The sequence below is a fragment of the Pinus tabuliformis genome, chromosome Q, assembly GCF_031772625.1.
Source record: "Pinus tabuliformis cultivar Carrire ecotype Pingquan chromosome Q, CPIR1, whole genome shotgun sequence".
NCBI classification, from domain to species: Eukaryota; Viridiplantae; Streptophyta; class Pinopsida; order Pinales; family Pinaceae; genus Pinus; species Pinus tabuliformis.
The window spans coordinates 923,273,568-923,295,574 of NC_142296.1; the positions used below are offsets into that span (position 1 = coordinate 923,273,568).

General features: G+C 36.8%; 1 protein-coding gene across 1 annotated transcript in view; it reads right to left on the bottom strand.

Moving 5' to 3' along the window:
* The window catches only part of LOC149222478 (ABC transporter B family member 25, mitochondrial-like), a 553,005-nt gene that overhangs the window by 276,800 nt on the left and 254,198 nt on the right, over positions 1–22,007 (bottom strand). The gene's annotated exons all lie outside the window — the stretch shown is intronic.

The window sequence follows — 22,007 nt, forward strand, 5'->3', positions numbered from 1 at the left end:
GCCGCAGTTACGTTTTAGATTAGAGTTTACGCAGTTAGATTAGTCTCGTTTTCTTTTTTTTTAGATTCTGATCGTATCCTTTTAAAGAGTTTTACTTTGTTTCCTTTTAACTTAGCATTAATTCATGTAAATAAAATAGGCTAGCGTAGATTTTCACTCTGTTTTATTTTAGTTACGCCTTTTCTTATTTTAGATTTTAATTCTTTTTTTAAATCGTTTCATTCTGTTAGATTTAGATTTAAATTAAATTTATAGTTTTGTTTTTTTATGGATTTTAATTTTAGGTTTTATATATATATATTTTTTTTTTCTAGGTTAAGACTAAACTATGTACCCACGAGGAATTGAACCAGTGACCTATCGCAAGGAGTGCCTTAACAGCGCACCCATTCACCGTCAATCCAAAGCCCCGTGGGCTATTTTAGGTTTTATATTTAACTTTAATTAGATTTTAGAATTTTTTTTTATTTCGGTTTTATGATAAAAATATATAAAAAAAAAAAAAAAAAAAGATTTATTTATAAAACTTTTAGGCTTAGTTTAATTTTTATAGTTAAGTTTTTAGATTAAATTTAATTTTAGATTTTTTCTTTTTTTTAAGGCTTTGTTTAAAGTTTATAAATAAAATTTCATAAAAAAAGGGTTTCATTTTAATTTAGAATTTTTCATAGGTGGTTTAAATTTCATTTTTCTTTTTAGGGTTTTAATTTGTTTTAGTTTAATTTTCAATTAATCTTGAAAAAAAATAAAAATAAAAATAAAAAAAAAAGATTTAAAAAAATTTTGAAAAAATAAAAATTTTGTGGGAAATTATTTTTGCAAGTCTCAGGAGCTTTCGCGTTATATGTTTTATGCTGAGATGCTAAATTTTCAAGTCGAAACACGAAATATGATATCTGGTTAATAATTTACGATTCTCGTGGTGGTTTCAAGCATTTATCTTTTCGAAGTTTTCAATTGCTGGATATCGTTTTGGTCATGTGATTTAGCTGATGACAAATGATTGTTGTTCACGATTCATGTTTTTATATCATCTAACAAGTAATCATCTTAACCCTAATCTCTTAAGGCACTGGTCTGCTAAATTAATCAAATCCATCTAGTGCTTTTCGTATCGTGTTTCGTGTCTCCCAACCAACTGGTCGACAGTTGGTCTCATCATCTCACAGGGACTACCCCCTTAGCCGCGGGAGACAGGCTTAAACGGAGGGATCGGGGATCAGAGTGACAGCCCCCGGTCTGAGCGTTGTCGTGTCAATCCGCGCGACAACATTTTTTGGCGCCGTTGTCGGGGATTTTGTTTTCTTGGCATTTCAACATCTTTTCATCATTCAGCGTTCATCTGTCTATCTTTTCATCTGGCCCGGCAACGCCAACATTTTTTGGCGCCGTTGTCGGGGAATACTTTTTCTCGGTGTTTTCAAGCGACTTTTCATTCATCTTCTCATCTTTCTCATCTCTCATTTGAGCTGGCAGATTCGACCTTTAAGGTTATCATTTGGATCTTTTATTGCCTTATTTTTCGCCATATCATCAGCATATCTTCGGTGTGTTTCTTGTTTGGGTGGCGACTCCATTTTCTTATTTTTTCCCAGACAAGAAGCCTCCCGCATATCTGTTTGTTGATTACTGCTTGGATCTTAGAATCAGTTTTATTGTTCAAGTGGCGACTCCACTTCTTTAATCTTTTGATTTTCTTGAGCAAAGAGCTAGTTTTATCATCCATCTGATCCCTTATTGTTCACAATGGATTATTCATTTAAACCATGTCGTTTTACTCACCGTCTCCATGATCTTCCGGAGGAAGCCATTCCTGAATTACCTATTTTTTCAGATGGTGATCCAATCGTTGCTAAAAGGCATCTAGACTTGTTTATTCGCATCATGATCATATATTGCAGACCCCCTCAGTTTAGTCATGGTGATATCAAAATGCGTCTATTTGTCCTTTCTTTAAAAGATGATGCTTTGAATTGGTTTAACAATTTTCCTAAGGATTCTTTTACTTCTTTAAATGACATTGTAAATGTTTTTGAAGATAGATATGGTTATCCAAACAGCTTGCCTTCTGCCTCTAAAATTGTGCGACAGAATAAAAATAGTTTAATAAGAGGTCCAACGGATGGTGAAAGATCCCAAGACGACTCTTCATGTCAGAATGTGTCATCCACCGGAAATATTGCAAATCAAGTTCATAATAATGAAAAGGAGGAGCAAAAGCAAATAATACAAGATTTAATGATGCTGGTGAAAAATATGGAAAGCAATCAAACTAATTATGTCAATGATGTCAAAACTTTATGCACCCATCTGGAAAAACGTAATAGGGAGATTGAGGTCACGCAAAATCAGCATGCTAAGAAAATTGAGGCCATAAAAACTAAATGTGAAATAGAAATTAGAAGCATACAAAGCAAGATGTCAGTCTTAGAGGAGAATATGGTGACCATGAAAACTGATGATGATAGGGAAATTGACTCTATGCAAAATAAGTTATTCACTATGGATGAGGAAATGACCATCATGACATTCAATCATAATAATCAGTTGGCTGACATGCAAGCAAACCATAAAGAAGAAATAAATTCCATACAGCATTGCTTGATGAACATAAAGGAAGGAAATGTTAAAGTAATAAAAGATATGCAAGAACACCATGCCAGACAGATTAGTGCTATAAAGGTTGAACACTCTAGTCAGATAGATGCATATAAAATACAAGTTCAAAGGTTTCAGCAATTGGAAAATGAGAGAAACCAGGTGACATCAATAGATCAGGAGCCTTCTCATTTGTTGCAACAAGCTCCATCTTATTATGAGGAGTTCATTGGTTCAATTGAAAGATGGTTGATTGAAGGTGATCCAGATAAGCTTAAAAACGATAAAAATCAGATGCAAGACACAAAAAGACTTAGCATGCATATCTTACACACTTCATCTGATAGTTTTGAAACAGAAAGTACCAGATCATCAGTAATTCAACCTGCCAGAAAGAAAAAGCGTAAGAGAAAGAAGATGAGACGAAGATTTGATACATCAGACGGCCGTGAGCAGCTTGATTTTCGGATAGGAAAAAGTCCTACCATATGCAAAATTGGACATGGCACATCCGACAAGCAGCCCACAGATTTGCCTGAAAGCAGGCAAATGCTCAGTATGCACTACATTGAACACATCTGATGCCGTAGGGCATCCTTTTGTAGCGTATTTCTAACCCTACTCCTTGTTTTTCCGCATTTTCATTTCTGTTTTAGATAGTTAATAAATGAAGAGTTTTTTCTTTTCTGGTGCTTAATGTATATGCTGATTTTTGGATGGACACTAATTATTTTTGTGTTGTATGGATGCAGATTCTGGATTCTCACATTCCTGCAAGCAGCAACGTGTCCCCAAGTAGAGCCAGATGTTGACCACTACTGGTCAACTACCCATGCAGTACACCTCCTTTTTCTTTGCAAGAAAGGGGCAGCACCTGATCAACGTATCCGTGCCATCCAGCAGTCGTCAGCAGCGTGATCATTTCAGTTGTAAACCCAGTCTGCATGTATGAATTGTAAATAATCTAAGCAGATCAGAGTCATGTATGTAAAACTGCCTAGGTGGACCTAACTTTCTATGATAATCTATGTCCCGGAAGGTTTTTCGTCTCACCGATCCATGGATCGGCAGAGTTTTTCTTCAAACCTGACCCCAAAGCCGGGATGGATTTTGTCATTAGAACTTTAGGAAAATCCTAGTGTGTTAAATCTGCTAGATTATAGTTGTGTCGCAGAACTGGGTGTTTTGTGAGGGTTTGTATTAAATGGGTTTGTCCCTTAAGATGTAATTTTGTAAAAGTCATGATGTAATGTGTCCTGAGGGTCGAGAAATGTTTTAAATCCCCTCATGAGTCCTAAGTCCTAGGTCCTAGGTGATGTTTCCGAAAGCTTAGTTCAGTGATCCATTTTAAATGAATTAAAAAACTAAAAAATGAATAAAAATAACAAAATAATAAAAAATTAAAAAATGAAGCAAAAACCCTAACTAATAAAATAATAATATTTTAAGTTAATAAATCGACGGATGAGATCAAGAGATGTCTTGATCCTCATCAACCGTCGAGATCATTTCTACAAGGATCACTCGAACTAGCCGTTAGGATCATTTCCTTTATATAGGGTCTTAGGGGGTCATTTCAAGGCATCTGATCTGTGAGTCTGTACTGAGAAGCTCTCTTGTAATCTGATTTTCTGGTTAATAAAAAGACTTTGGGGTCCATATCTTGCTGGTGTTACTCTCTTAAAATGCTGTGAGATTGTTTCATTTTCTGCATATGTTATTTTCAGCCGTTAATAATAGCTTTTTTGTAGAGTATTGTGAGCACAGGTATCTTGTTCACTTGCTGGGGTTTGGGTGCTGTTAGGGTTTCTGAAGTAATGGCAGGTATCTCCATTACTTCCTGAGATCTAACAGCATTTTTGCCCTCTTTATTGACAGTTGTTTTGAGCTGTGCAGAAAACATCATTGAAGGAAATTTTGTGGGCGTTCGGGGAAGTTCTCGGCTGAACCAGCCAACTCCCGCAAGCATTTTTTGCTGAGCCCAGTTGGATTTGATCCTAGGTCTATCATTCGGTTTATTTTTCTAAGTTTGCATGAGAGATTTTCTGAAGTTCTTCACAGTGACGATCTGAAATTTCTGTTCTTTAAAATGTTTTCCGTGCTTACTGCTAAATCTGGCTGTGAAGGGGCCAAATCTGTACATTAATCAGTTGTCTTAGGGTTTCAATTTTTCTGATCTAGGGTTTTCAGTTTTGTTTTGAGGCTTATATCATTTCTTTGGTGATTTTGTCCATTGCAGGTACAGGGTTATCTTTTCGGTAGCAAGGGTTTTGTAACTTTCAAGTGGCCTGCAATCTTTCTTCTGTTCTGTCCACAGTCGGAAGCTGGAAAACACAGTCAACACTCAGGATTAACACCTCAAAAAACGTTGTTGGCCTTGCGTTGAATGATTTGTTACTCCAGGATTTTGAATCAAGTTTCAATCTTGTGTATTGTGGCAACGAAAATTTGCTGAGAGCTTTCCAACGGTGATCCGTCGATTTATGATTATCTCCGTCGTCAGCCTGCGCATACACAATGCTCTAAAAAGATTATAATCTGCCATCCCCCGTCTGCTTGTCTCCAAACAACTCACGGGTTTGCATCAGGGGATTTCTGGATGTACACTTTTCTCATTACCGTCAGTTCCCTGGAGGCTGCACACTTCAGATTGCTTAAGAGATTCACGTGGAAAGTGACTGCTGCAGCAAATGCCTAGCATAACTGATGAAAACGTCAGATAAGAGCTCCGCTCAGATCTCAAAATTTGCGTGGCCTGGTCGTGGAGCTCCTGGGTATATTTCTTCAAGCGCTTGCGTGGTCACGTTTCTCAAACAGGTAGCAATTTGCATTTCGTTTTCGACGTATGCGGAGGTATTGTTCTTTAACGCATTTTTCTTTAACCATAATCGAACCGTATATTTGTTATCTGGAATGGTCAAGCCGCAGTTACGTTTTAGATTAGAGTTTACACAGTTAGATTAGTCTCGTTTTCTTTTTTTAGATTCTGATCGTATCTTTTTTTAAAGAATTTTACTTTGTTTCCTTTTAACTTAGCATTAATTCATGTAAATAAAATAGGCTAGCGTAGATTTTCACTCTGTTTTATTTTAGTTACGCCTTTTCTTATTTTAGATTTTAATTCTTTTTTTAAATCGTTTCATTCTGTTAGATTTAGATTTAAATTAAATTTATAGTTTTGTTTTTTTATGGATTTTAATTTTAGGTTTTATATTTAACTTTAATTAGATTTTAGAATTTTTTTTTATTTCGGTTTTATGATAAAAATATATAAAAAAAAAAAAAAGATTTATTTATAAAACTTTTAGGCTTAGTTTAATTTTTATAGTTAAGTTTTTAGATTAAATTTAATTTTAGATTTTTTCTTTTTTTTTAGGCTTTGTTTAAAGTTTATAAATAAAATTTCATAAAAAAAGGGTTTCATTTTAATTTAGAATTTTTCATAGGTGGTTTAAATTTCATTTTTCTTTTTAGGGTTTTAATTTGTTTTAGTTTAATTTTCAATTAATCTTGAAAAAAAAAAAAAAAAAAAAAGATTTAAAAAAATTTTGAAAAAATAAATATTTTGTGGGAAATTATTTTTGCAAGTCTCAGGAGCTTTCGCGTTATATGTTTTATGCTGAGATGCTAAATTTTCAAGTCGAAACACGAAATATGATATCTGGTTAATAATTTACGATTCTCGTGGTGGTTTCAAGCATTTATCTTTTCGAAGTTTTCAATTGCTGGATATCGTTTTGGTCATGTGATTTAGCTGATGACAAATGATTGCTGTTCACGATTCATGTTTTTATATCATCTAACAAGTAATCATCTTAACCCTAATCTCTTAAGGCACTGGTCTGCTAAATTAATCAAATCCATCTAGTGCTTTTCGTATCGTGTTTCGTGTCTCCCAACCAACTGGTCGACAGTTGGTCTCATCATCTCACAGGGACTACCCCCTTAGCCGCGGGAGACAGGCTTAAACGGAGGGATCGGGGATCAGAGTGACAGCCCCCGGTCTGAGCGTTGTCGTGTCAATCCGCGCGACAACATTTTTTGGCGCCGTTGCCGGGGATTTTGTTTTCTTGGCATTTCAACATCTTTTCATCATTCAGCGTTCATCTGTCTATCTTTTCATCTGGCCCGGCAACGCCAACATTTTTTGGCGCCGTTGTCGGGGAATACTTTTTCTCGGTGTTTTCAAGCGACTTTTCATTCATCTTCTCATCTTTCTCATCTCTCATTTGAGCTGGCAGATTCGACCTTTAAGGTTATCATTTGGATCTTTTATTGCCTTATTTTTCGCCATATCATCAGCATATCTTCGGTGTGTTTCTTGTTTGGGTGGCGACTCCATTTTCTTATTTTTTCCCAGACAAGAAGCCTCCCGCATATCTGTTTGTTGATTACTGCTTGGATCTTAGAATCAGTTTTATTGTTCAAGTGGCGACTCCACTTCTTTCATCTTTTGATTTTCTTGAGCAAAGAGCTAGTTCTATCATCCATCTGATCCCTTATTGTTCATCATGGATTATTCATTTAAACCATGTCGTTTTACTCACCGTCTCCATGATCTTCCGGAGGAAGCCATTCCTGAATTACCTATTTTTTCAGATGGTGATCCAATCGCTGCTAAAAGGCATCTAGACTTGTTTATTCGCATCATGATCATATATTGCAGACCCCCTCAGTTTAGTCATGGTGATATCAAAATGCGTCTATTTGTCCTTTCTTTAAAAGATGATGCTTTGAATTGGTTTAACAATTTTCCTAAGGATTCTTTTACTTCTTTAAATGACATTGTAAATGTTTTTGAAGATAGATATGGTTATCCAAACAGCTTACCTTCTGCCTCTAAAATTGTGCGACAGAATAAAAATAGTTTAATAAGAGGTCCAACGGATGGTGAAAGATCCCAAGACGACTCTTCATGTCAGAATGTGTCATCCACCGGAAATATTGCAGATCAAGTTCATAATAATGAAAAGGAGGAGCAAAAGCAAATAATACAAGATTTAATGATGCTGGTGAAAAATATGGAAAGCAATCAAACTAATTACGTCAATGATGTCAAAACTTTATGCACCCATCTGGAAAAACGTAATAGGGAGATTGAGGTCACGCAAAATCAGCATGCTAAGAAAATTGAGGCCATAAAAACTAAATGTGAAATAGAAATTAGAAGCATACAAAGCAAGATGTCAGTCTTAGAGGAGAATATGGTGACCATGAAAACTGATGATGATAGGGAAATTGACTCTATGCAAAATAAGTTATTCACTATGGATGAGGAAATGACCATCATGACATTCAATCATAATAATCAGTTGGCTGACATGCAAGCGAACCATAAAGAAGAAATAAATTCCATACAGCATTGCTTGATGAACATAAAGGAAGGAAATGTTAAAGTAATAAAAGATATGCAAGAACACCATGCCAGACAGATTAGTGCTATAAAGGTTGAACACTCTAGTCAGATAGATGCATATAAAATACAAGTTCAAAGGTTTCAGCAATTGGAAAATGAGAGAAACCAGGTGACATCAATAGATCATGAGCCTTCTCATTTGTTGCAACAAGCTCCATCTTATTATGAGGAGGTCATTGGTTCAATTGAAAAATGGTTGATTGAAGGTGATCCAGATAAGCTTAAAAACGATAAAAATCAGATGCAAGACACAAAAAGACTTAGCATGCATATCTTACACACTTCATCTGATAGTTTTGAAACAGAAAGTACCAGATCATCAGTAATTCAACCTGCCAGAAAGAAAAAGCGTAAGAGAAAGAAGATGAGACGAAGATTTGATACATCAGACGGCCGTGAGCAGCTTGATTTTCGGATAGGAAAAAGTCCTACCATATGCAAAATTGGACATGGCACATCCGACAAGCAGCCCACAGATTTGCCTGAAAGCAGGCAAATGCTCAGTATGCACTACATTGAACACATCTGATGCCGTAGGGCATCCTTTTGTAGCGTATTTCTAACCCTACTCCTTGTTTTTCCGCATTTTCATTTCTGTTTTAGATAGTTAATAAATGACGAGTTTTTTCTTTTCTGGTGCTTAATGTATATGCTGATTTTTGGATGGACACTACTTATTTTTGTGTTGTATGGATGCAGATTCTGGATTCTCACATTCCTGCAAGCAGCAACGTGTCCCCAAGTAGAGCCAGATGTTGACCACTACTGGTCAACTACCCATGCAGTACACCTCCTTTTTCTTTGCAAGAAAGGGGCAGCACCTGATCAACGTATCCGTGCCATCCAGCAGTCGTCAGCAGCGTGATCATTTCAGTTGTAAACCCAGTCTGCATGTATGAATTGTAAATAATCTAAGCAGATCAGAGTCATGTATGTAAAACTGCCTAGGTGGACCTAACTTTCTATGATAATCTATGTCCCGGAAGGTTTTTCGTCTCACCGATCCATGGATCGGCAGAGTTTTTCTTCAAACCTGACCCCAAAGCCGGGATGGATTTTGTCATTAGAACTTTAGGAAAATCCTAGTGTGTTAAATCTGCTAGATTATAGTTGTGTCGCAGAACTGGGTGTTTTGTGAGGGTTTGTATTAAATGGGTTTGTCCCTTAAGATGTAATTTTGTAAAAGTCATGATGTAATGTGTCCTGAGGGTCGAGAAATGTTTTAAATCCCCTCATGAGTCCTAAGTCCTAGGTCCTAGGTGATGTTTCCGAAAGCTTAGTTCAGTGATCCATTTTAAATGAATTAAAAAACTAAAAAATGAATAAAAATAACAAAATAATAAAAAATTAAAAAATGAAGCAAAAACCCTAACTAATAAAATAATAATATTTTAAGTTAATAAATCGACGGATGAGATCAAGAGATGTCTTGATCCTCATCAACCGTCGAGATCATTTCTACATGGATCACTCGAACTAGCCGTTAGGATCATTTCCTTTATATAGGGTCTTAAGGGGTCATTTCAAGGCATCTGATCTGTGAGTCTGTACTGAGAAGCTCTCTTGTAATCTGATTTTCTGGTTAATAAAAAGACTTTGGGGTCCATATCTTGCTGGTGTTACTCTCTTAAAATGCTGTGAGATTGTTTCATTTTCTGCATATGTTATTTTCAGCCGTTAATAATAGCTTTTTTGTAGAGTATTGTGAGCACAGGGATCTTGTTCACTTGCTGGGGTTTGGGTGCTGTTAGGGTTTCTGAAGTAATGGCAGGTATCTCCATTACTTCCTGAGATCTAACAGCATTTTTGCCCTCTTTATTGACAGTTGTTTTGAGCTGTGCAGAAAACATCATTGAAGGAAATTTTGTGGGCGTTCGGGGAAGTTCTCGGCTGAACCAGCCAACTCTCGCAAGCATTTTTTGCTGAGCCCAGTTGGATTTGATCCTGGGTCTATCATTCGGTTTATTTTTCTAAGTTTGCATGAGAGATTTTCTGAAGTTCTTCACAGTGACGATCTGAAATTTCTGTTCTTTAAAATGTTTTCCGTGCTTACTGCTAAATCTGGCTGTGAAGGGGCCAAATCTGTACATTAATCAGCTGTCTTAGGGTTTCAATTTTTCTGATCTAGGGTTTTCAGTTTTGTTTTGAGGCTTATATCATTTCTTTGGTGATTTTGTCCATTGCAGGTACAGGGTTATCTTTTCGGTAGCAAGGGTTTTGTAACTTTCAAGTGGCCTGCAATCTTTCTTCTGTTCTGTCCACAGTCGGAAGCTGGAAAACACAGTCAACACTCAGGATTAACACCTCAAAAAACGTTGTTGGCCTTGCGTTGAATGATTTGTTACTCCAGGATTTTGAATCAAGTTTCAATCTTGTGTATTGTGGCAACGAAAATTTGCTGAGAGCTTTCCAACGGTGATCCGTCGATTTATGATTATCTCCGTCGTCAGCCTGCGCATACACAATGCTCTAAAAAGATTATAATCTGCCATCCCCCGTCTGCTTGTCTCCAAACAACTCACGGGTTTGCATCAGGGGATTTCTGGATGTACACTTTTCTCATTACCGTCAGTTCCCTGGAGGCTGCACACTTCAGATTGCTTAAGAGATTCACGTGGAAAGTGACTGCTGCAGCAAATGCCTAGCATAACTGATGAAAACGTCAGATAAGAGCTTCGCTCAGATCTCAAAATTTGCGTGGCCTGGTCGTGGAGCTCCTGGGTATATTTCTTCAAGCGCTTGCGTGGTCACGTTTCTCAAACAGGTAGCAATTTGCATTTCGTTTTCGACGTATGCGGAGGTATTGTTCTTTAACGCATTTTTCTTTAACCATAATCGAACCGTATATTTGTTATCTGGAATGGTCAAGCCGCAGTTACGTTTTAGATTAGAGTTTACGCAGTTAGATTAGTCTCGTTTTCTTTTTTTACATTCTGATCGTATCTTTTTTTAAAGAATTTTACTTTGTTTCCTTTTAACTTAGCATTAATTCATGTAAATAAAATAGACTAGCGTAGATTTTCACTCTGTTTTATTTTAGTTACGCCTTTTCTTATTTTAGATTTTAATTCTTTTTTTAAATCGTTTCATTCTGTTAGATTTAGATTTAAATTAAATTTATAGTTTTGTTTTTTTATGGATTTTAATTTTAGGTTTTATATTTAACTTTAATTAGATTTTTGAATTTTTTTTTATTTCGGTTTTATGATAAAAATATATAAAAAAAAAAAAAAGATTTATTTATAAAACGTTTAGGCTTAGTTTAATTTTTATAGTTAAGTTTTTAGATTAAATTTAATTTTAGATTTTTTCTTTTTTTTTAGGCTTTGTTTAAAGTTTATAAATAAAATTTCATAAAAAAAGGGTTTCATTTTAATTTAGAATTTTTCATAGGTGGTTTAAATTTCATTTTTCTTTTTAGGGTTTTAATTTGTTTTAGTTTAATTTTCAATTAATCTTGAAAAAAAAATAAAAAATAAAAAAGATTTAAAAAAATTTTGAAAAAATAAAAATTTTGTGGGAAATTATTTTTGCAAGTCTCAGGAGCTTTCGCGTTATATGTTTTATGCTGAGATGCTAAATTTTCAAGTCGAAACACGAAATATGATATCTGGTTAATAATTTACGATTCTCGTGGTGGTTTCAAGCATTTATCTTTTCGAAGTTTTCAATTGCTGGATATCGTTTTGGTCATGTGATTTAGCTGATGACAAATGATTGCTGTTCACGATTCATGTTTTTATATCATCTAACAAGTAATCATCTTAACCCTAATCTCTTAAGGCACTGGTCTGCTAAATTAATCAAATCCATCTAGTGCTTTTCGTATCGTGTTTCGTGTCTCCCAACCAACTGGTCGACAGTTGGTCTCATCATCTCACAGGCACTACCCCCTTAGCCGCGGGAGACAGGCTTAAACGGAGGGATCGGGGATCATAGTGACAGCCCCCGGTCTGAGCGTTGTCGTGTCAATCCGCGCGACAACATTTTTTGGCACCGTTGCCGGGGATTTTGTTTTCTTGGCATTTCAACATCTTTTCATCATTCAGCGTTCATCTATCTATCTTTTCATCTGGCCCGGCAACGCCAACATTTTTTGGCGCCGTTGTCGGGGAATACTTTTTCTCGGTGTTTTCAAGCGACTTTTCATTCATCTTCTCATCTTTCTCATCTCTCATTTGAGCTGGCAGATTCGACCTTTAAGGTTATCATTTGGATCTTTTATTGCCTTATTTTTCGCCATATCATCAGCATATCTTCGGTGTGTTTCTTGTTTGGGTGGCGACTCCATTTTCTTATTTTTTCCCAGACAAGAAGCCTCCCGCATATCTGTTTGTTGATTACTGCTTGGATCTTAGAATCAATTTTATTGTTCAAGTGGCGACTCCACTTCTTTCATCTTTTGATTTTCTTGAGCAAAGAGCTAGTTCTATCATCCATCTGATCCCTTATTGTTCATCATGGATTATTCATTTAAACCATGTCGTTTTACTCACCGTCTCCATGATCTTCCGGAGGAAGCCATTCCTGAATTACCTATTTTTTCAGATGGTGATCCAATCGCTGCTAAAAGGCATCTAGACTTGTTTATTCGCATCATGATCATATATTGCAGACCCCCTCAGTTTAGTCATGGTGATATCAAAATGCGTCTATTTGTCCTTTCTTTAAAAGATGATGCTTTGAATTGGTTTAACAATTTTCCTAAGGATTCTTTTACTTCTTTAAATGACATTGTAAATGTTTTTGAAGATAGATATGGTTATCCAAACAGCTTGCCTTCTGCCTCTAAAATTGTGCGACAGAATAAAAATAGTTTAATAAGAGGTCCAACGGATGGTGAAAGATCCCAAGACGACTCTTCATGTCAGAATGTGTCATCCACCGGAAATATTGCAGATCAAGTTCATAATAATGAAAAGGAGGAGCAAAAGCAAATAATACAAGATTTAATGATGCTGGTGAAAAATATGGAAAGCAATCAAACTAATTACGTCAATGATGTCAAAACTTTATGCACCCATCTGGAAAAACGTAATAGGGAGATTGAGGTCACGCAAAATCAGCATGCTAAGAAAATTGAGGCCATAAAAACTAAATGTGAAATAGAAATTAGAAGCATACAAAGCAAGATGTCAGTCTTAGAGGAGAATATGGTGACCATGAAAACTGATGATGATAGGGAAATTGACTCTATGCAAAATAAGTTATTCACTATGGATGAGGAAATGACCATCATGACATTCAATCATAATAATCAGTTGGCTGACATGCAAGCGAACCATAAAGAAGAAATAAATTCCATACAGCATTGCTTGATGAACATAAAGGAAGGAAATGTTAAAGTAATAAAAGATATGCAAGAACACCATGCCAGACAGATTAGTGCTATAAAGGTTGAACACTCTAGTCAGATAGATGCATATAAAATACAAGTTCAAAGGTTTCAGCAATTGGAAAATGAGAGAAACCAGGTGACATCAATAGATTAGGAGCCTTCTCATTTGTTGCAACAAGCTCCATCTTATTATGAGGAGGTCATTGGTTCAATTGAAAGATGGTTGATTGAAGGTGATCCAGATAAGCTTAAAAACGATAAAAATCAGATGCAAGACACAAAAAGACTTAGCATGCATATCTTACACACTTCATCTGATAGTTTTGAAACAGAAAGTACCAGATCATCAGTAATTCAACCTGCCAGAAAGAAAAAGCGTAAGAGAAAGAAGATGAGACGAAGATTTGATACATCAGACGGCCGTAAGCAGCTTGATTTTCGGATAGGAAAAAGTCCTACCATATGCAAAATTGGACATGGCACATCCGACAAGCAGCCCACAGATTTGCCTGAAAGCAGGCAAATGCTCAGTATGCACTACATTGAACACATCTGATGCCGTAGGGCATCCTTTTGTAGCGTATTTCTAACCCTACTCCTTGTTTTTCCGCATTTTCATTTCCGTTTTAGATAGTTAATAAATGAAGAGTTTTTTCTTTTCTGGTGCTTAATGTATATGCTGATTTTTGGATGGACACTACTTATTTTTGTGTTGTATGGATGCAGATTCTGGATTCTCACATTCCTGCAAGCAGCAACGTGTCCCCAAGTAGAGCCAGATGTTGACCACTACTGGTCAACTACCCATGCAGTACACCCCCTTTTTCTTTGCAAGAAAGGGGCAGCACCTGATCAACGTATCCGTGCCATCCAGCAGTCGTCAGCAGTGTGATCATTTCAGTTGTAAACCCAGTCTGCATGTATGAATTGTAAATAATCTAAGCAGATCAGAGTCATGTATGTAAAACTGCCTAGGTGGACCTAACTTTCTATGATAATCTATGTCCCGGAAGGTTTTTCGTCTCACCGATCCATGGATCGGCAGAGTTTTCCTTCAAACCTGACCCCAAAGCCGGGATGGATTTTGTCATTAGAACTTTAGGAAAGTCCTAGTGTGTTAAATCTGCTACATTATAGTTGTGTCGCAGAACTGGGTGTTTTGTGAGGGTTTGTATTAAATGGGTTTGTCCCTTAAGATGTAATTTTGTAAAAGTCATGATGTAATGTGTCCTGAGGGTCGAGAAATGTTTTAAATCCCCTCATGAGTCCTAAGTCCTATGTCCTAGGTGATGTTTCCGAAAGCTTAGTTCAGTGATCCATTTTAAATGAATTAAAAAACTAAAAAATGAATAAAAATAATAAAAAATTAAAAAATGAAGCAAAAACCCTAACTAATAAAATAATAATATTTTAAGTTAATAAATCGACGGATGAGATCAAGAGATGTCTTGATCCTCATCAACCGTCGAGATCATTTCTACATGGATCACTCGAACTAGCCGTTAGGATCATTTCCTTTATATAGGGTCTTAGGGGGTCATTTCAAGGCATCTGATCTGTGAGTCTGTACTGAGAAGCTCTCTTGTAATCTGATTTTCTGGTTAATAAAAAGACTTTGGGGTCCATATCTTGCTGGTGTTACTCTCTTAAAATGCTGTGAGATTGTTTCATTTTCTGCATATGTTATTTTCAGCCGTTAATAATAGCTTTTTTGTAGAGTATTGTGAGCACAGGTATCTTGTTCACTTGCTGGGGTTTGGGTGCTGTTAGGGTTTCTGAAGTAATGGCAGGTATCTCCATTACTTCCTGAGATCTAACAGCATTTTTGCCCTCTTTATTGACAGTTGTTTTGAGCTGTGCAGAAAACATCATTGAAGGAAATTTTGTGGGCGTTCGGGGAAGTTCTCGGCTGAACCAGCCAACTCCCGCAAGCATTTTTTGCTGAGCCCAGTTGGATTTGATCCTGGGTCTATCATTCGGTTTATTTTTCTAAGTTTGCATGAGAGATTTTCTGAAGTTCTTCACAGTGACGATCTGAAATTTTTGTTCTTTAAAATGTTTTCCGTGCTTACTGCTAAATCTGGCTGTGAAGGGGTCAAATCTGTACATTAATCAACTGTCTTAGGGTTTCAATTTTTCTGATCTAGGGTTTTCAGTTTTGTTTTGAGGCTTATATCATTTCTTTGGTGATTTTGTCCATTGCAGGTACAGGGTTATCTTTTCGGTAGCAAGGGTTTTGTAACTTTCAAGTGGCCTGCAATCTTTCTTCTGTTCTGTCCACAGTCGGAAGCTGGAAAACACAGTCAACACTCAGGATTAACACCTCAAAAAACGTTGTTGGCCTTGCATTGAATGATTTGTTACTCCAGGATTTTGAATCAAGTTTCAATCTTGTGTATTGTGGCAACGAAAATTTGCTGAGAGCTTTCCAACGGTGATCCGTCGATTTATGATTATCTCCGTCGTCAGCCTGCGCATACACAATGCTCTAAAAAGATTATAATCTGCCATCCCCCGTCTGCTTGTCTCCAAACAACTCACGGGTTTGCATCAGGGGATTTCTGGATGTACACTTTTCTCATTACCGTCAGTTCCCTGGAGGCTGCACACTTCAGATTGCTTAAAAGATTCACGTGGAAAGTGACTGCTGCAGCAAATGCCTAGCATAACTGATGAAAACGTCAGATAAGAGCTCCGCTCAGATCTCAAAATTTGCGTGGCCTGGTCGTGGAGCTCCTGGGTATATTTCTTCAAGCGCTTGCGTGGTCACGTTTCTCAAACAGGTAGCAATTTGCATTTCGTTTTCGACGTATGCGGAGGTATTGTTCTTTAACGCATTTTTCTTTAACCATAATCGAACCGTATATTTGTTATCTGGAATGGTTAAGCCGCAGTTACGTTTTAGATTAGAGTTTACGCAGTTAGATTAGTCTCGTTTTCTTTTTTTAGATTCTGATCGTATCTTTTTTTAAAGAATTTTAGTTTGTTTCCTTTTAACTTAGCATTAATTCATGTAAATAAAATAGGCTACCGTAGATTTTCACTCTGTTTTATTTTAGTTACGCCTTTTCTTATTTTAGATTTTAATTCTTTTTTTAAATCGTTTCATTTTGTTAGATTTAGATTTAAATTAAATTTATAGTTTTGTTTTTTTATGGATTTTAATTTTAGGTTTTATATTTAACTTTAATTAGATTTTAGAATTTTGTTTTATTTCGGTTTTATGATAAAAATATAAAAAAAAAAAAAAAAAAAAAAGATTTATTTATAAAACTTTTAGGCTTAGTTTAATTTTTATAGTTAAGTTTTTAGATTAAATTTAATTTTAGATTTTTTCTTTTTTTTTAGGCTTTGTTTAAAGTTTATAAATAAAATTTCATAAAAAAAGGGTTTCATTTTAATTTAGAATTTTTCATAGGTGGTTTAAATTTCATTTTTCTTTTTAGGGTTTTAATTTGTTTTAGTTTAATTTTCAATTAATCTTGAAAAATAAAAAAATAAAAAATAAAAAAGATTTAAAAAAATTTTGAAAAAATAAAAATTTTGTGGGAAATTATTTTTGCAAGTCTCAGGAGCTTTCGCGTTATATGTTTTATGCTGAGATGCTAAATTTTCAAGTCGAAACACGAAATATGATATCTGGTTAATAATTTACGATTCTCGTGGTGGTTTCAAGCATTTATCTTTTCGAAGTTTTCAATTGTTGGATATCGTTTTGGTCATGTGATTTAGCTGATGACAAATGATTGCTGTTCACGATTCATGTTTTTATATCATCTAACAAGTAATCATCTTAACCCTAATCTCTTAAGGCACTGGTCTGCTAAATTAATCAAATCCATCTAGTGCTTTTCATATCGTGTTTCGTGTCTCCCAACCAACTGGTCGACAGTTGGTCTCATCATCTCACAGGGACTACCCCCCTTAGCCGCGGGAGACAGGCTTAAACGGAGGGATCGGGGATCAGAGTGACAGCCCCCGGTCTGAGCGTTGTCGTGTCAATCCGCGCGACAACAAACCCAAAATAATGTCACCTTGATTGTACCATAGGATTTGAACGAAGAATTGTGATGTAAATGTATAATCCCCAATGTTTAACTATAAATTGGTTATGCCATATTTTTTTTTTGTTAAGAGTGTCTAATCTTTTGATTATGTTTCATTCGGGAATCACTAATTGGTTTGCAATTTTAGGGTTTATATAATTTTTTCCTTCAGCTGACGAAATAGAAATAGTGACATTTTTCCTTGCAAGAGTCCCCTTAATTTTAAATCGCACTAGGGTGCAATTAAATAAAGTTTCTGAAAATATTCCACTGTTGGTTTCCATTTTGCGTCGATAATTTGTCAACTGATACTATAATTATGAATTTTATATATTATTTGTAATAAGTGTTGTGACCCACTTCTACTTTACTTCTTTTTAACTCACCCCTTTTAATATCTCTTCTTGAAATACCCTTTTCAAAGTTAGTGAGAAAAATCTCTTAAACCCACAAGGTGTGGCTTTGTGGCAAAACTAAGAAATGGGGTTGTCACCTATTCCCAACTCTCTCTATTTAAGCTCTCTCCTAGTTAAAGCTAAGGGGGGTGGTCCCTAATGGAAAGTTAATAAAGGAAAAGTGAATTTCTAGGAGACTAAAGTTAGAGGGAGATGCTTATCCAAAAATAACTTGACTCCAAGATGTTAACAAGCATATAATATATGAGCATTATTCAATGATGTATTCAAAGTATAGACCAGTGCCTCAAAGAAAATGACAATTGCTTGCTCAAAATGAAAATCAAGATACAATGATAGACAATCCTACAAAATCAAATGTTAGACCAAGATGAGCATATAAACATCAATTGCAACTATAAAGGAAATAGTACTTGAAAGTAAATGCTCAAATGACAAGATAATGACATCAATTACTCATGAGCTAAATAACCATCAAAGCAACAAGTATACGAAATAACTTGAAAATAGAGTTGCACCAACGAAGGATATTCCAAGTACAAGAAAGAAAATAGTTGCAAAAGTAAAAGATCCAAATACTTGCAATATAAAGCAAATGCTTCTCAAGAAAAAGATGATATTTGCAAATAAAACTCAAATAAATTTAAAATATCATATATAGGAGAGTTGTATTGCAAGTAAAGTGAAAATGTGATGTAGAGATGATCTTGGTTTATTCTATTAGTTGTATTCTAAAGAAAATATTCAATTGAACTCTAATTCTCAGACCTCATCCTCGCTCGGAAATCCAGATCTCACAATGAGAAGTCAATAGGTGTGGAGGGTTCCTGAAGTCTATACAACCAACTTAAGTTGGAGGGTTAATTTTAGAAATGCCAACTAGCAATAAAATGTGCCTAAGTGAGATCCATGTAAGTTACTTGCTCTCCAAATTTGAAATCTTGATGGCAATGCTTCCATAAATGAGGAAATACCCAAAGTAAAATTGCACCAACGACTTCAAAGTGAAAAAAATGGTAGTTGTTACCCACCATTTTATGGGTGATATCCCTAGGAGAAAAAATTTCTCGAAGATGGTCCCCTATTGGCAGCCAGCAGCCCCTTGCAACCACCAACTAGCTTGTTGTGCCACTTCTCTGCCACTTGAGCCCGCCATGTGGTTCCTTGCCCATCTATCATGATCATATGTTTGAAGGTGGCCCTTCCGAACCTAAAGGTATGCCTTGTCATTTGGGAATTGTGTATTGTAGTTTACTTATCATGGAAACTTATGGACATGGATTAATGGGGGCATTCAACAGAAAGATTGGGCTAGGTCTATGCTCTTGTCCCTTAAACCTCTATTGGATATTACCCTTGGATCCTAATCCCGTGGAATCTCCTTTACTAACCTTTGGGTTTTAGGATGGTACTATATGGGAAACCCTGATTTTGGTTGCGTGGTCCTGCTCCCTCATCCACATACATTACTCCCCTTCCATTCATTATAACCCCATTCATCGCTTTTCCTGCCTAGTCCACATAGGGCTAGCCTCCCCTTCCCCTTCCCCACACCTTGGGTCGAGCTTGAAACGATGCCCCGAAGGTTGATGCAGCTGAAAAGAAAAGTAAAAGCACAATTGGCCACATTCAACAGGGAAATGTACGACAAAATGCAAAAGATGGCAGACACAAACACATTTAGCACGTGGGCAAAAGCCAATGCATTAGCTCTACCCCATCCACATGGCCATCATCTTGGTTCCTATAGGCCATAGATGAGCCTCCTATATCATTCAGGAACCCATGATTTTCCAGACCCCTAGTGGGGAATGAACCGACCCACCTTAAAGGAGGTATCCACTACTACATTTTACACATCATGATTTCATTCCTTGAGCCCCAAGCTGTTAACCAAAGAAAAATCATAAAAGGGAAAAGACATATGAAGAAGGGTGGAAGAATCAAGGCCAGGGTAACTCATGTACCACGATTTCTCCCTCCCATACATTATATATCCAAGTGTGCGCTTCCTTTTATTAGCTACCCTTGTGCCCCGAAATGTGGCCCAGGATTGCCCCTTTTCATCCCCTATTCTGTTCATCACTTTATCACATGCCACCACCATTTGAAGGATGTACCTTGGACATATGTTAATTTTAGGATAACAATGGTATGTTCTATGCATAGAGCAATTTTACTTCAATTTTGTTTATTAGCCCAATATCATATCTAATATAGCAATCACATCAACATGATAGTAAAATGCAAATAGAACATGAACAAAAACAACAGAAGACAAGCCAACACAAGAGGACATAATATATGGCACCAGTTAGGGACAAACCTCAATGTGGGGAAACCCTTCATCAATTCTTCTTATAATTCTTCAAATGTTCAGCACAGAGAGAGAGAGTACAATTACAATATTCACTTTCCCAAATCAATCAGTCAAAACAGTAGAAACAAAAAGCCCTAACCAGAAATTCAACACTCATCCACAAGGCTAAATTTGACCTCCAAAACAGCTCGGTCAACCTTGGTCAACTCGGCCTCCAATAGCAAGATAATGCAGCCCAAAACAATCCGACAATAACCAGTCAAATCTGGTCAACAAAAGTCAACGCATCAACCTGAATTAGGGCAGTCAACGTTGGTCAACGCAAGGGTCAAACTGCCTTGGTTTTTGTGCCCAAAACAATGGCCTTCCCAAACAGAAGTCTCCCTCACAGAACCAAAGTCAAACAGGGTCAACGCTGGTCAAAGTCAGCCTCCTGAAATTTTGGCCTCCTAAAATTTTGGTCAAATCTAGTCAACGCATCAGTGAGAAAAGACAGCCTTCCTTTCGCACATGTGGAGAGAGAGAGGCCCAGAAATCCATACCCAATCAAGATGAGAGAGAGAAATATGAATGAGATGAGATGCCAAAATGAGGAGGCACCTTGTATTTATATGCAACGTTGAAGGCTGGAGGAGGCTAATTTGATGGCTAGCCGACATTGACAATTTGTCCATAATCAAAATAAATTCATAACTTCATTTGTACATGTCAGAATGGGATGATCTTTAGATAAATTCTACACCTCTCGGAAAGAGGAATCGAAGCAAAATATCAACTTCCTCATAAGAGCTGTCCAAAGTGATGTTTGGACCTAGTTTCCAAATTTAACACTCCCTCTCAACAAGGGAGAACATCACCTACCAAACTGTCTGACAATCTGTACCATCCCTGTCACTGCACTGCTCTGCTGAACCATGAAGAAAGAAGAAATGATCGAGAATGTATCATACCATTCTCCACTGACCCAAAGTCAGTCTCCAACAACAAAGAGTGTGTCATACCACTCTTAACTGACCCGTAGTTAGTTTCCATTGATCCCAGATCAATATCAACATCCTAGCATAGGGAGTACAGTAGTACACGATGCATCCATCAGTAGTATTATGGTCCCTATCCTCATTTCCCTACTCATTGGCAAGATGAGAGGTACTTCCCATGAGTCCCAGACTACATGGGTAGGATGTGCTGACAGGGGAAGGCGAACCATTCATCCTTCTCATATGCCACAAGGGAGGGTGAACCACTCAACCTATGCATATGACACCATGGGGTATCACTGGGGAAGGTGAACTATTTGCCCTGTACACAGTGCATCACTAGGGGAGGGTGAGTCACCCTATGGTCAATCATCACTCCAAGAAGTACACCAAGCCCCCCAGAGCTCCCAGAGCTCACTATCCATCTCATACAGGACCCTCATAAGAGGGTCTCTCCACGACTCCAAGTCATTCAAGGAAGCTTAAGAATTTGACCTTCCCGAGGGGCTTTGTAGGAATATCAATGACCTGCTCATCGGTCCCAATATGATGGAGCCTTATTGCTCCCCACTGTACCATATCCCGGATAAAGTGGTACTTGATATCAATATGCTTCGAGTGATTATGAAACACGAGATTCTCAAGAAGACAAATCCCACTTTGGTTGTCACAGAAGATCACGGTGGTATCCAACACATGTCCAAACAGCTCACTAAAGAGCTTCCTCAACCAGACAGCTTCACAGGAGGCCAAACTAGCAGCAATGTATTCAGCCTCAGCGGTGCTTAAAGCAACCGACTTCTGCTTCCTGCTCATCCATGATATTGAAGCAGAACCTAGAGAGAAGCAACATCCTAATGTGCTTTTGCGATCCACCACACTGCTAGCCCAGTCTG